Raw genomic sequence first — 17,237 nt, forward strand, 5'->3', positions numbered from 1 at the left:
ACTTCAGGTGCCAAGCATCAATAAAAACATAGTTGGTGTTGAGTAACACAGTATGTGCTAAGCACCAATATTTCAATAGTGTCAAGCTACTACATTATTTTAAATAATGAAGAATCACCAAATCTGAGCCAAAAAAGTTATTGACTTGAATTTTGTGAACTAGTTGGAGGATAAGATGATGGGCTAGTGGCACAAAATTCTATGTAAAACATTTTTGGGTGAATTCATAGGATTATTCAAGAAGTTTCTAGAGAAAACAAAAATATTGGTTAGATACAATGAATCCTACCTAATCCATACAAATTGAAATTAAATAATGGAAGAATCGAGTGGAAAAGGAACTCCAAGACTTCTATTTAAGAAGTCATAGACTAGGAAGCAAATGCTACTGATGCTGCTACTATTGAAGTGCCAAATTGCAAAGTGATCAGAAGGGTGTTAAGGAATAGGCATCTAGCAGAAGGAAGAGCATAGAGGCTCTACTTCTACAAGTTGTCAAGAAGAGATGATTGCATTGGTACAGTAAGCATGAAAACCCAAGCAAACTAAGCTTGACAGGAGGACAAGTTGTTAGAGTTGCATAGATTGAAGGCTCTAGGCAATGTGAAGAGCTAAAGAAGTGATTTGAGATTTGCAAGTTGAGTTGTATATTGTAATCAGGTTAAAATCTCTGATTGTTACTATCTAGCAATTGTATTAGTTAGGATAGAAGGAAAGTCCTATGGAATTAGGTTGGCCTAAAAACCATTTGTAAATCCTTTAACATGGTGGCATTCCAAGTAAATGTTCTAAAGTCCTCTAACCAGGCCCACTTCTAATAGTGTGGTTAAATCCTCTAACAAGGTCACATTTAATAGTGTGTTGTAAGTCTTTAACATGGCAGGCCTTTCATAGGGCATCACTATAGAAGAGTGAGAAATAAGTAGCATGTTACTAGTGGTTTTTCCCAAATTGTGTTTCCACATAAATCATTGTGTTATGTGTTGATCTCTTATGTGTTATGCTTGCATGTTGATTTACAGTAACTTGCTAAGTAGGATAGTTAAAGCTTGGATGAATGAATGGTTGAATGGGCTCACTACAATTAGTGAAAAAATTTGAATTGGACAAGTTGGACCTTGAATAAGTGATTCACCCCCACCCCCCCCCCCCCCCAAGTTATTCTAAAGCATTTCTAACATCCTCATGTTCAACCTTAAAGTCATTTAGCATGTCTATGAAAATTCTTAAATGCTCTTCACTAGTAACATCATTGTTTCCAAAGAACTGAACAACCTTATCTCTTAAATCAAAGGATATAGGTTGAGGAGCACTAGGAATACCTAAAAATGACATTTGTCTATATTTTTCCATGTATATGGGCTTCTTCTAAAAACCAACAACATTTGACGTGCTTGCTACATTGGCTTAGTTGGGAACAACATTTCAAAATTGTTGTGGTTGGACAACAGGGATTTGAGTATTAACAATGGATGATGAAGTAGGAGTAGATTGAGATATTACCTAATTTTAAACTACTAGTCTGTTGGTGCTCAAAGGTGAGTTCCCATTTTGAACATCTATTTAAAATTTTGAATCAAATCAAGTCCTATGAATGCCCATAAATGCATATGTACCTAGCTATACCTTTGAGCCCTATAAGGTGTTCAATGTTTCTAAAACCCTTCACCCAGTTTATCCATGTGTTCTGTAATGATCTTGATTTGAGCAAATGTCAATTCTGCATTTCACCCTAGTGTTAAATAGCGATAGGAGGGCATGTTTGTGATTGAATATCTCGCAACTAGAAATGTTTCATGACTTACCAATTTGGGAGTGTCTAGTGTCCATACAAGAGAGCCCATGTTTCAGGTTTCAAGTCATTTTAGGTCTGTTTATCTAGGTTATGAATCCCTAAAAGTTGGTTATTTAATATTGTCATGCTGATGCAATTAGTTTAGAATTTTGGGAAGCCCTATTTGATGTGCAATAACTTTTGACTAGTTGACCAAAATGTTGAAATTCCTTTTACATTGTATTGTAGATGTCAGAGAATTGTTATGTTTCAAGCATCAGGTCATGATGAATCCATTTGATCAATTTTCAAACGTGATTCCAAATGAGATTTCTTAAGTTTTACTGTTGTCAGCATTTGAAAATTTGTTGGAAGCCCTATTTGTGATGTTATAACTCCTAATCCGTGATTGGTGAGATCAAATGGATTGTACCAATGTGTTTTCCTCTGAAAATACTTCCAAGTGTGCAAGTTTTTATGACTTGAAGAATCTGTCTACACACTTTTCCAAGTCAATTCTATTCGCAAAAAATGTTTTCTATTAGTGTTTCTAGTCTACAAAATCTGAATAGCCCACTTTGACCACTCGCTATTTGCACCTTGTTATTCATCATGAGCCCAAACTATATATCCATATTTTCCTCATGGCAGAGAACCAATGCCCCAGTTTTTGTGCCCCCAAATGTTAGTTTGCTTAGTTTTCAAAGCCAAATCCAAACCCAATTTAGCGTTTTCTGACATTTTAACTATAGGTGATTTTGAGAGGTCAACTTTGACAGCAAATATCTTTGGACCCTGAATTTGTCATGAGACGAGATTTGCCATGGTGCAAGAGTGTGGAGCAAAGAGTCATTGTGCTAGTTTTAAAAGCCCAATCAAGTGATTTGGTTAGTTTTTAAGGACAGTGAATGGACCTCCTAACGTAAAAGTGAAAAGTTGCAAGAAAGTGATAAAATGAGTCTTTAACAGTCAATCAGTGATTAAATTTGATTCAAATCAGTTTGAGATGATCAATGAGTTAGTTTGATGGTTCATCTTGCCTCCTGATTTAACAATGTTTGAACAACCAAGTATGCAAGGCAAGAATGCATCTATGGGAAGCTATCTCCAATAATAGACACACTTCACCAAGAACTTGGGCCAACTATAAGCCTACACTCCTTCTACACTTTAGGCTCTGTAAAACCTAGGCGGGTGTACCTGTAGATTCTCTATATGGTACCAGTTATCAAAGCATACACTGAATCTAATGTAAAGCAAATAAAAACCCCTAAATCTTCTATACTTAACTAGAAATTGAAAGCATGAAATAGCTAAGGACATAACTCATGAAACTGGCAAGCTAAGTGTAGGTTAACATTGAAAAGCTTTCAACATAAAAGGGAAAATTGATTTAATATGGGCAAAAGAACTTAATGATCCTATCTTTGACCAGTGCCTTATCTATTGGGTAATTAAAATGAATTACAATAGTACATCTCCTAGAAATCTTAGACATATCTCTACATCAAGATCCCTGATCTATCTTTCACCTTGTGAATAGACATCTGCTTCATATTTGAATCTCATACTCAAAGAATCCTTTCATGAAATTAGTAAACCCTATGATGAACACCAAGCAATTACATGTCTATTTTTTCCATAAGCAAGGCACTTCAATCATGTTCATCACTAAATGAGATGAAACCTAATCTATGGTCTTTGATAAAAAACTAGAAAAGATTACAAATCCACAAACAGGAGACAAGATTCAAACTAAATTTGAAACCATTGTTGCTCTTTATTTGCTTTGCTTGAAACCAAATATATGAAATGTATAGAAATAAACTCATAAATTTCCTAAGAGACTAGAACTGTCTGCATAAAATACAAAATACTACTCAATACAATAGAGAAATGTTCAGTGTGTGGCTTTCATAGCTTGAGCAGAGCTCCAAGAATTGGAAAATGAAAAACCAACCAACAACCTTTTTTCAGAGAAGAAGAAAGAATAAATATGGAGAAGACAATTCTTGGATTTAATTTGCAATTGACATGTGTCCCTTTAGAAATCCTTCCCAAGAAGATCAAAAACATCTTTCTAACTTCTTCTTCTAACTAAAAATCAAATCCCCATCATTTTACCTCTCACAGGCATTAAAATATCTCAGAAATCTGACGATGAAAGGATGTAACTGATTTTTGTGTTGAAATAAACTCAGTAAAAGTAACAAATCAATTGAAAATGGCTTGTAGGATGCAAGAAAATTGTTAAAGCTTGATTTTCTTCACATTCATATTCCAAAAAGTCTTCAGATCTACCCTGTAACCAACTTTGATGCTCCATGATCAAGTTTGCTTGTTCTGTTGCCAATGCCCTAAAAAACACAAATTGACTTATAGCACAAACTAGTGAACACCTGTGCAAAAAACCAACCTCATATTTGGAAATTTTGTCTCATCCTAGTTCCAATGGTATATTGGAGTACCCCATTTTGGTTAAAAATCACCCCTGATATGGCCTTTTGAAGTCCTGAGTCCCATTCATAGGTTTGCATTATTGTTGCAAAAGAATTAAACTTTCATTAAAGTTTAAACTAAATAAAGTTTAGACATTATTTAAAATGTCTGAATTGCATGTTTGGAGGAAAATCTTTAAAATTTAATTTTTTAAAACTTTTGAATTTTCCCTCACAAGTTCCATCCGAGTCAAACTTGATTTGACCATGCTTGACATGTGTCATCTTTTGATTGGCTTGAACTTGAGTAGTGCCATGTGTCACATTCTGATTGTACATCCTCATCAGTGCCATGTGTCATCTTTTTGCTACTTTTTCATGCTATTTTCCTTGTATCTTTCTTATAGTGAGTTAATGAGAACCCTCAGATCTGCCACGTGGCATGATCTGGTGCATCTCTAAACCTACTCACCACATCACAATCTCTTGGACCCATTGCCACATGTCATCATTGCATTAATTATTTCCATGTCACTATGGTAACTTTCATTCAACTTTCACATGGTGAGATAGTGAGGACCGCCAGATCAATACACATGTCAGCATCTCGTTCACTGTCTAGATCTCACCATACCACCTCTTGTTTGCTACTACTTGGTGTGATCTGATTTGTTGTTGCTCTTGCAAGTGGGACCCACACTGCCTTATTATCCCCTCACCATATTTTGGAGTTTTCCAATGAATTGCTACCTCGCTAGTCAAATTTTTTGAAATTTCCTAGTTAGCAAAGTCGCTATCTCGCTAGTCAAATTTTTCAAAATTTCCTAGCTAGCTACCTCGCTAGTCAAATTTTTTGAAATTTCTTGGCTAGTGAAGTATTAAGGCACCAAATTTTTGAATTTCTCAGCAACCTCATATCTGCGAACATCATTGACTTTGATCGCGTATTTGTCTAAAATTATTCTTTGTTCAAATTGACGTCATCCTCAAGGTCGGATCAGCACAGGACCCACACACTATCTTGAGTCTCCAAGTGCCTTTTTTCTTTGGACACAAGCATATTGTTTTGACTCATATTTAAATAACTAAAGATCTCACTTCCTAGGCAATGCGGGACTAGAGTTTTTAACTATTTCATGCCATAGTTTACTGTTTGAGTTCTGATCACGACCCTAGATTGTGACTCAGTATAGATGAGTATGGCAGTGCCCTTCTTACTGACACGCCCAGTGTGCCCACATCTATGAACAATTTTTTTTGAAGAATTTGGTAGCTCATAGTGAATAATTAGATTAACATTAGGTACATCAAGCCCATGTGCAGCAACTCTATAGCTATCAACACATTAAAATGCCCTTCACGAAAGCTAGCAAGAGTCCTCTCTCATTGACTCTGAGAAATATCACCACGTAATGCCTCACATTTGAGAACCTGGCTCATTGATGTTGAAAGATAGTCTACATCTCGTTTGGTTTGAGTAAAAATAATACATTTTCCACCTTTGGCATGATTAGTTATTAAGGACTTGAGAATTGATTATTTGTCATAAGCAGATGCCCTGATAGAATAGAGATAAATTCCATCAGCCAACTTCTAAGGAGAGTCGCCTACAAGATCTCAACATCCTGGTCAAAGCCAATGACAAGCATTTGATCAACCTCATTCAACAGGATAAAATGAACATCCGATAAAATTAAAGAACCTTGATTCATGAGATCAACAATGTGACCAGGAGTTCAAACAATCACATCCAAACCCCTTCTAATAACATCAATTTGGTAGCATATTGGTACCCCACCATAGCAAAAAAGGCTATCAAGACGTGGTGCAACTTCCACAAATTCTTTTTCAACTTGTCAACTGCTTTCAAATCTACCCTGGCTCTTATGTTTCTTCTCTTGTTTGTGCATGATTCCAAAATGGAGTTCCCCTGCATTAATCCCATGCCACTTTTACTCATGACTTTCCTTCATGTGAGCATCTTTGTCTGCTTGTAGTGCTTTTCATCCTTCTCACCAAACATTTTTATTTCTTTTGAGCGCTGCCTTTTACTCCTGTTGTGCCTTACTCCACATTTAGTTCTACTCTCTCCAAGATTCATACACCAAGCGATCATCAGGGTGTGGAACTCTTCTTTCAATGTCTTCTTTCATTGCTAGGCCTTCACATGGGCCATTTCCTCATTTAAAACTATGAGTTTCTTCTTTTCCTTTTCAATACATGGGTATTTGTTTGTATAGGCCTTTTCCTCTTGGTTTGATGAAGCTTGGAATGTTGGTCTTTGGTGTGAGCTTTCATGCTTTGGGTTTCTTCTTTAATTCTATGGCTTTCTTTTAATGTGCTTTCTCATCATAATGCATGTGTGTCTATCTAGACTTCTTTTCTTTGATGGGTGACTTGGATGCTCTGTTTCCTTTTTGAGGAGCAACAACAAGATGAAAAAAAAGTAATGAGGCTGCTCTCCTTACTAAAAATCCCACCTCAAATGCTGATGAATCAACACATCCCCACAGGCTTGAAAGAATAAATCAAACACTTCCTTTAATTCAAAATCTATTACTTCAAGAGTTGCAAATGACTTCAACTGAAATATACTAGCAAAATTTATGATAGATTCTCCTCTTCCTACTGTGGAATCAATTTTTCATAGATAAAATCCTTCTCTAACAAATTTTCACAGTTAAACTTTTCTTAAAAATTGACAAGAAAACTCCAAAGAAGCCATTCCTATTACCAAGGCACACTGCTTTTATAAACTTCAAAACTTGGCCTTCAAACTTCTTCAAACTTAGTCCAAGGAAAGATGACAAAAGTAATGACCTCTAGTACAAACAAGTTGCAAGCTATGTGCACATTCTATATTAGAGAGATTTCCCTTCCTTAGATCCTTAGATGTTGTTGAAACATAGCTATGACTAATGGAAACACCCAACAACATTCCCAAATTTGATCTCATGAGCAACAATACCCACAAAGCCTCCTTTATCATCACCTAGTATGCCAGTCTTGATTCCATATATATCTTATTCCTCACAAAGTTCATAAATGGAATGCATTCACATTAAAAATTTACAATGATTTCAATCGTTATAATTCTTCTATTTAGAAAAATTTAACCCTAGTGTACCTTATCAATCTATTATCACTTAGTCGGGCCCTAAAGTGGGTCTAACTAAATTCTTTTTTCATTTTCAAACAAATGAAATGCCAAGGTGATCCATTAACCTTTTAATATTCACTAGAATTGATTTTGAACATTAATTGATCATTAAAATCTCATTTTATCATTTTTCTACAAATTGTCAATTTGATGTCAGGAGGTCTATTAAATACCTTTTAAAATTGATTTGGACAACAAACTAGGCTCTAAAAACTGGCACAATGAATCTTTGTTCCACACACTTTCAACCTGTCAAATCTCATATCATGAGAAATTTTGGGTCAAAAGATATTCTCTGTCAAAGTTGCCTTCTCAAAATTACCTGCTAGTAAACACGTTAGAAAAAAACAAACTGGGTTTTGATTTGGCCTTGAAAATTGGGGAAATGAGCACATGGGGAAATGAAAACTAGGACACTAGTTCTCTATCATGAGGGCATTATGGATCTATGATTTGGAATCATGAAAAATAACAGGACGCAAATGGCAGATGCTCAAAGTAGGCCACTTAGATTTTGCAGATTAGAACAATGGCAAGATAGTGATTTTGGCAAACGAGATTGACCTGGAAAAGTATGCGAATGGATTCGCCAAGATTTGAAAATTGATAAACTTGAAGAGTTTTTAGATTACTACATAGTGGTACAATCCATTTGATCTTATCGATCATAGATTTTGAGTTATCACATCACGAACAGGGGTTCCAATCAATCTGCACTTGCTGACACTAGTAAAAAGACAGAAATTGCATTTGGAATCGCATTTGGAAACTAATCAAATAGATTTGTCATAAGCTGAAACTTGAAACATGAAAATTCTTTGACCTCTAAAATACAATGAAAAAGGAATTTTAGCATTTTTATCAATTTGTCAAAAGTTATTACAAGTCAAATAGGGCTTCCCAAAAATGTGTGCAATTTGCAAATGTGTGAAAATAGTAAACTACCAACTTTGAGGGATTCAAAACCTAGTGAAATGAACTCAAAAGGACTTGAAATCAAAAACATAGATTTTTAGGTATGGATAATAGACACTCCCAAAGTTGAAAATTACAAAACATCTTTGGGTGTGAGATATTCAATCGCAAACATGGCCTCTTGTCGTTGTTTGACACTTGGGGCAAAAACATAGATTTAACAATTGCTTACAACAAGACTTCACAGGATGGCTTGAAATCTCAATTTAACTTCATGGAACAAGTGGACACACTAAAAGGAAGGTGCTAGAAGCATTAAACACCTCTTGGGGCTCAAACATACAGCCGAGTACATGTGCACTTAAAAACATTTATAGGGCTCAAATTTTCTCAATGGTGCTCAAAATTAGAGCTACAATTTTGAGCACAAGCAATTCAAATGTTTGAAAACAAAAAAAATTTAGCTAGACCCACTTTGGGGCTCAACTAATTTTAGCAAATTGTAAATTCGTAGTTTTTGGAAGGAGTGAGCTACTATAAATAAGAAATCAGGGCAAATTCGAGATGAATTCTTCAATCCCAATCACTTTAATGGCAGTAGTTAGAAACACAAATCACAAATTCACAATTAAGATAGTGATTAATCTCAATGTTTAGGAGCCTAATTAGGAGGAGTTCAAAGGTATTTACTAAGTGCAGACACAACTTATATACTTGCATATTCTATAATAGTGCTCAACACAAATGCATGCAATCCAATGGTAAAAATAAGATGCCATCTCAAATGAAGTTGTGACAGTTATAAATGGTGGCCTATATTTTTATGAATAGGACCATACTATATAGTCTTGGAGTGGCTCACTACGGAAAGTTTCTAGCAATAGGGAGGCATCCAATCATGATCCAAACTATAATTCAATGGAATCTTCTAAAGTAATAACATACCTAAGTAAAGAGCATGATATTAGAAGCAGTGAGAACTGTCAAGTTCCAACCCCTACTAGGGACATGGGTCAAGGTTTGACTACTACAACATCAATTTTGATATCAAATCTTGGGGAACCATCTTTAGTTAATCCTTCTAGTAGCAATTCTAAGTCACTAGGAGAGGAAATGTTGTATTTAGTTGCTAATGAAAAGAACAAATCTAGAATTGAAGAAATTGAGAAAAAATCCTCTCATAAAGGAAAAACTATTTATTCAACTGGAGACGTGAGAAAAGTCAATCTTTCCAAACTCTGGTAATGCCCATGAATATGGATACTTTTCTTTGATTCTTTGAGCATCATGTTAAAAGAAGAAGCTACCAACTTGGAGTAAATAGGGGACGCATTCATCAGCAAGAGTAGCATGCTAAAAGATAAAATAGAGGAAACCCATGTCTAAATTTAGAGGAGCCTCATGCCGAGTGTCTTGCAAAGAAGAAGGCATCGTCTAGAGATAAAGAAAGCGCACTCAACATTTGAAGACCCAGTGCAATGCAGAAGGTAAGAGACCTAAGCCACCAATTAAAAAGATAGAGGAGCCATCTAGCAAGTAAATGGGAGCATGGGACCATATGCATGAAATAGAGCCACCCAAGCAAGATTGAAAGAAAACATTTTATTGATTGAAAAAAGGGTATCCATGCATTTGATCTGCCAGTCAATGCTAGTAAAAGCCACCCATAATCTGAGTGACCAGCAAATAACAACATCCATAGCAATCAAATTAAAGAAGACATCATGCATTTCATTAAATCTATGCAAATATAAATAATAGAGCATGTTAAAAAGGCAACTCCACACATGAAAAAGGGAAGCTATGTTCTATCAAGAGGAATCCATGTTGGAAATTGGGAGCAACATACACATAAAGAATGAAGGCTCATCAAAAAAAGAGCCAAGGACCCTGCAAAAAAATGAACCAGTTGGTAGTTAAAGATAGGAATACGCCATTGAAGAGGATGACTCATGCCAAGCAAGGGAGGATGTCGAATAGGCAACAAGAAGATTGTGCAAAGTAGACACATGAAACCACAAGTTTGAACAAAGACTGCAAATGCAAGAAGCAAAAAAGGAAGTCCACACATTCAGGAATTAATTCCCATAGCAAAGAACACCCATGCGAATGAGGTAGCAGGCACGTTAATGAGTATTAGCACTCCACACAGTTAACAGGAAACCAACGCAAACAAATTATAAGCAGCAAAGACCCACAATTGCAGCATAATGTGAAGAGACAATGTAATGAGAAAGAGCTTGGTGGCAACACTTTTGAAGTTGGAAAAAAGAGTTAAATTGAAACTGTCCCAGTATATTAGATCACATGCAGTTGTGAGCAAACATACTATACAAACATTCACAGATCAGTTGCAAACTTCATTTAACGAAGCTCATCTTCTATTTCTTACTGATCCAAGGGCCAACCATGCATAATAGTTGACCAGAGTTAAAAAAGGAAACTTGCATATGGTGCAGAGGTAAAACTGTCATGTCCTCTTTTCAAATAAATAAAAATAATAAACTTTGCTAAGGCAGGCAGGCTCCAAAAAGGTGAAGTTTCAGCAAAAGGGGCTAATCTTTGGAAACCAATGGACTAATAAATAAAAATTATTATTAAATTATATTTTATTAACCCCTCTTGGATGTGAGTTAGGGTTATGCCCTCTTTTAAGGGGTTTGGAGGCATTTTGGGCTCATTCTAGAACTTGATTTTTGCTCAATTCTTTGTTATTCTTCAGAGGCTGCCAAACTTGTGGAGAAGGAGACCCAAGAATGGAAGTTTTCAGGTTTCCAAGAAGGCTAAGGATGGGAGTTTGAAGCCATTCCATGTGCATGCTCATGCAGAGTTTGCCTTTGTGCTGAACACTGTAGATTTGTGGTTTTTCGGGTGTGTTTTTTGTAGGAGTTTGGTGTTTCCAGTTGAGTATTTTATATCAGCTTGGGTTGCTACTGTATTTCAGACTTTTATATGTTAAAATAGAGCTGAATATATGTATTTGTTCATGATTATAATTCTATGATAGATTATTAGTGTTTTTGTGGTGTTTCTGGGCTATTCTATGTTGTTTTCGGGAGGCCGATGAGCATTGTTTTTATCCTCCGTTTGGGAGCTGTTGTGTAAATTTTATACAGATCTAAAAATTTCATTTGTAGGCTGTTATGCTGCTGAAATTTTTATAAAAATTTCCACTTTCATATTTACTAATAATATGTAAAGCTGTGAAGTTTTTGGGACTATTTTCGGCATACACGATTTGGGGTTTATTGAGAAATTGGTGGATCTTTGAAAGATTGGTTGTTTGATCTTAAAGATCTGATTAGAGGTTTGAAATATCATACAAAATCAGTAAAGGGACATTTCAAAAACTAAAAAGGAAACTTGTGTATGTCTTAAAAGAAGGCGCCTATTGAAAGAAAAAGGCATGTGGTGGACCCCAACCCGATCTCTCACAGCTAGCGTGAAAATTAAATAAGTTTTTACTAGCATGGAAAATAGAAAAGGTGACAAAAAAACTCAAAAATCTGGTGCCTTGCTGCCTTGCTAGCCCAAAAATCTAGGATTTTCGGTTAGTGACATAGCAAGTCACTAGAAACCCTCAAAATCTAGCCAAGCATAGATAAAAGGAGAATGTGGGTCCCATCTATGTGATGTGGCAATCTCACAGCAAACCAACACGTGACAAGTGGCAACTGGGAAGTGATGTGGTGAGCAAGTTTTTGAGATGCACCAAATTGTGCCACGTGGTAGATCAGAGGATCGTCGCTATGTTGCTAAGAGGAAGTTGCTCACTCGTTAGTATAGCAACATAGCGTGTATGACATGGCATCTAGGTGGCATGATGACATGGCAGCAAGTAGGACCAATAATGTGATAAAATGTGGCACCTAGTTCTATAGGGCCAAACCAATCATAACATGACACATGGCAACGGTGGTGAAACCATGTTTGACTTGGAATGAAACCTGTGGGGAAAATTTCAAAGGGTTTTAAAAAATTATTTTTTAAAGATTTTTCTTAGAATCATGTGTAGTCATGACATTTTAAATAAATGTCTGAACGTTAATATAGTTTGAAACCATAGAAAGAGGAATTAATTTTTGTAATTTTAAATGGAAGCCATGAGTGGAGACCTGATTTTCAAAGGGCCATATCTGGGGTGATTTTTGTCAAAAATGGGCACTTCAATATACCACCAAAACTAGAACAAGATGAACTTTTCAAATTTGAGGTTGGTTTTTGCATAGGTGCTCACTAGTTCAAGCTATAGGGAAATTGAAGCTATAGGTCAATTTGTGTTTCCCAAGGTATTGGTAGTAGAATAAGAAAAGTTTAACACTTATAATTAGAAGTGGTTAGGAGGTAGATATAAGAGTTTGTTGGAGCTTGATGGTGAAGAAAATTGACTCAGAAAGGTTTTCTTGTTTTCTTGAGGCCATTTCAAATGATTTTCACCTTTCACCTTGAGTTCACTTTTACCTTAGAATCAATTATGATCTCTCATGATGACATTTTTGAGATATTTGATGCCTCCGAAAGTAAATTGAAAGAGGGATCTGATATGCCGTTAAGGAGAGAGATTAAAGAGAGGGAATTTCATGTGGATAGATGTCAATTGAAAATTTAATTCAAGAATTCTTTCCTCTATATCAATCTCATTCTTTCTCATTATACAAGTTCTAGTTTCTGTGAAGAAAAGATTCATTTCTATGAGACCATTGGTTCCAGTATTTTGACATGTTTCCTTGACTATGACACCATCCTTCAGAATAATTGTCTCCTGTGAATTGTAGTAGTGCAAATAATACAACGAGTTCTAATATGTTAGGTGTTTTCATGTTTTAATTTGTGCATTTGAGTGTATAGTTTCAAGGAAATTAATACATATAAGCAATAATTTCAATAGTTTCATTCTGGTTCTTGTCTCCTATCTCAATAAATATGTAAGTCCTATGTGATCTTGGAACATAGATCTAAGATCCATTTGCATCCCCTTTAGGTTGTATGTTTGATTTATTTTGATGTTGGACCAAAGGGCCAAGTAAATGCTTGATATGTTTAACAAGGTTACTGGTTACTTGAGAATGATATTTTGTGAGAATGAGATCTAAATGAACACTAATGTCTAAATCACAAGGTGATTAGATAGATCTAATGTCTGGGTATACAAAATATGTCCTAATGTCATAGATGTATGTTTTGAATTCATGGAATTTCCCAATGGATCAGGCACTGATCAGTTATAGGATCACTTGTTATACTGCTACATATTTGAGGTTGTGTTGAATCAACATCATTAATCAAACATTTCCCCTTTCATATTGAAAGTTATTTAAAGCTTAACCCTCACTTAGCTTACTAGTTTCATGAGTCAGGTCATTAGCTATTTCATGCTTGTGATTCCTGGTTAAGTATAGAAGATTTAGGGGTTTGCATCTGCTATTCTAGATTCTAATTATGCTCATTGCACTAGTCACATAATTGAATCCTAAGAGGTTCACCTACCTAGGTTTTGTAGAGTCTGAAGTACAGAAGGAGTGTAGCCTTATAGTTGGCCCAGGTTCTTGGTAAATTGTGTCCATTATTGGAGATAGCTGCCCATAGATGCATTCTTGCCTTGCATACTTGGTTGTTCATATTTTGTTAAATCATGAACCAACATAGTCCATAGGTAGGTACAAAAGTTATAGGTAGAGTTAATAGGTTTGGCCATGAAACCAATGCAGAGTTATATTTTATGAATTGAATTTTTCTTCTAGTTTCTGCAACTTGAGCTTCATTCTCAACCTTCTCAAGCTCTTTTGCAAGATCTTCCTTCCCCTTCCTAGTCTTCTCCAAATCTAGATCTAACTTTGACATGGGAGGGTTTATGGATTTTCTTGGTAGAGCTTGGGGTTCATTTATTTGGATTCCTATAGCTTTTCCTTTTCCTTTATTCGTAGCTTTCAAAGTGGGTTCTATAGGGTCTACTTGGACATGCTTGTAAGCTTGGACTTGAGTAATAACAAGTTCTTTCCTTTGGCTCATGAGTTTTTCTTTTTCTAGAACCTTAGATCTTAAAGTATCTATATATCCAAACACATTAGCATAAAGGACTGAGGTCCTCTCTTCCAGCTTCTTGTTTTGTTCTTTTAATGCAACCATCCTTCTTAGAAAATTATCTCTTTCGACAATGGTATTCAAAGTGGCTTGCTCTATTTCTTTCTCCAAATGAACATGCTTAGCCTCTTCTTCTGCAACCCATTTCTTTAGAACTTCTATTTCTAAACATACTTCCTTAGGATTTGCAAAAGTAGCTTCTAAATCAACAGGATCATCTAAATCTTTAAGATTAGTTTCTATGTAGGGAACAACTCTAGGATTAAAATGATCTTTAAAATAATTCTTGTACCCTAACCTATGGTTCATCTCTACTACGAGATCTGGCCTTGGTGATGCATTCACTAATTGAGACACAATCTTGTCCTAATATATTCTTTCATCTGGTAATGGAGTACTAAATATTCCTCCTAGGAGTCATGTGGTCTCTGATTCAGAACTGAGTGAGGATGATTCTCTCCCTACCACTGGTTGGTATTGAGAATTAATTGATACACTACCTGTTGGCTTCCAGGTAGGATTTGGGTGTACCTTTTTCTTATTCAGGTTCTTCCTACCACCTTGAGGAAAATCAATATAAATTGGTACATCAGGATTCGCTCTTGTATAAGCTTGTGCTTTTTCTTTTTTCAGCCATATTTACTATTTATGAAAAAAGCACTAGCTTCAAAACCTTGAATAAGTTGCCACCCTATTGTTAGGAAAAAATACAATAAAATAACTCCTAGCTTTAGGGAAAGGACATAAGACAATATAACATATATGACAAATAGAGGAACCAATCACAAAATCATAAAACTATAACTCTGGCTTGATAGATAAGACACTTGAAAAAGTTGTATATGTCAATGTAAACATGTGGCACCTGGGTCTCCTTTTTTTAAAATTCTCAAGGTTTGTTACTAAAACAAGTCCGCCATGACCAAAAATAGTACTAAAACAATTTGACAAACATGTTTACAACACAACCAAACAAACCACAGTACTTCTTATATATGTGTTGAACAACTCCCAAGTAGAGTCGCCATTTTGTTGGTATTTTTCAACTACTGAACAAGAAAGCTCAATGCCAAGATAATAACACTCACAAATATAGGGACTAGTTACTTCCCATTAATGATTATGTATTCATACTATTTGGACCCAACTTCAACAAAAACAAGAATGGCTTTCTACTCTTTAAGCACTACAAAACCAAGGCGAGTATACCTAGGGGATGATTCAAATTAAGCCGGTGAATGAAGATTTCTTAGTTTGATTCTAATTTTCATTCACTATCATTTTCTTATATATATTTTGTTCATTCCATCTCAATATACATCCCTCACAAGAAAATTTGGTCACAATTCTTCTCAACTTCACAAATATTTTTGGGTAATAATAGCTAAGTAAAACTTAGAAATTATATGCAAATAAGTGCTGACCAGCTTTGACATTCTTCAAACAGTAAAATAAAGTTGATTTTTGATTTTAGAATTGGTGCTCATTCATGATCTCTCTATATGAAAAGTAGATTATCTTGATTAGTGCCTCATCCATTGGGATTGAGAGTCTATTCCAATTTACTGATCTAATTGATTGCATTACAACCAATATTATTAGAATTTCTTACTGAGATTGATTCTTATAGACATCCATCCTATTACCATAACAACCTTATCAAATTCAATAAAGCATTTACTTAATTCATTGAATCAATAGCAATAATGAATTGACATCCAACCTAAATGAATTGTATTCAATTGGACAAGCTTTGCTTACACAACATTAAAATAACCAGTTAAAATAATGGAGACAAAATTCAACAAGAACAGATGGGGATAGCTCAAATTTGTATTAATCTTCCTTGAAAATTGTATACAATTGAAATAAAACTTAGAATACTTCTAGAAAAAACATTAGACTCCTATAACATCAATGTATTCTCATAAAATTTGCAGAGAAGATACATCATAAAGTTTGCACCTATAACTGAACTGACCAATATTCAATGTAAACTAAGATATCATTAGAAATTAAACCCTTCTCTAGCCATAGAATCTCACTTATATAGTGTGAGATGCAACAAGCTTCAGGCATAAAGAATTGATAGCTATCAACTAAATAAAAGATATTTACATATAGCTGTCACAAAAAGACAAAATTGTGTGTAACAAAAAAACTTATACATCATAATATTCTTTTAGTAGGCCCTTTTTCTATTACATTTCTTGGAACACTAAAAACTCTATGATTTGATCCTTTATCAATTTGATTGTTCAGAGTGGGTGGCTATTAGGCTTGAAAGTGATGTGTCTTATTCTGTTACTTGCAAGCTCACCTCAAGTTGGGGGTTCTCACTATCTTCATCATGAACTATTAGAGTAATAGTTACATCTACATACTCTTCTACCCCATCATCTTCTACTATCTATTCTTCAAACAAAAAATATTCTATCCATTCGTTGAAAGTAGTGTCATCAAGCCAATCAAAATTTTGGATTTCCCTTTGTACCTTTATTACAAAATTTGCAACTACTTCTATCTCAACAAGGTCCTTGTTGATGGCTTTATAAAATAACTTCACTCTAACCAAATTGTCATTGGTCATTGCCCATAATATATGTCCTTTCTCATTTATAATGCTATTCATTCTCTAGCATCATATATCATCTAATTCATTTTTCCACTTTTCCTTTTCCTTTATTCTATCAACCTTTTTCAGAGCACTAGGAAAGAGGTCAAACTTCTCAACTATGTACTTAGAGAGGTAAATGGTTATTCTCTTCTGAATAGAGACTTGTTGATTATCAAAATCCTCTAGCTTATTTAATAAATCAATTTTTTTTGTCTATTTGATGACATGGCAGCTGGATGATAGATATGGACA

This window comes from Cupressus sempervirens, chromosome 10, assembly GCF_028749045.1.
Source record: "Cupressus sempervirens isolate cs-2001-9-10 chromosome 10, ASM2874904v1, whole genome shotgun sequence".
In the NCBI taxonomy this organism is placed as follows: Eukaryota; Viridiplantae; Streptophyta; class Pinopsida; order Cupressales; family Cupressaceae; genus Cupressus; species Cupressus sempervirens.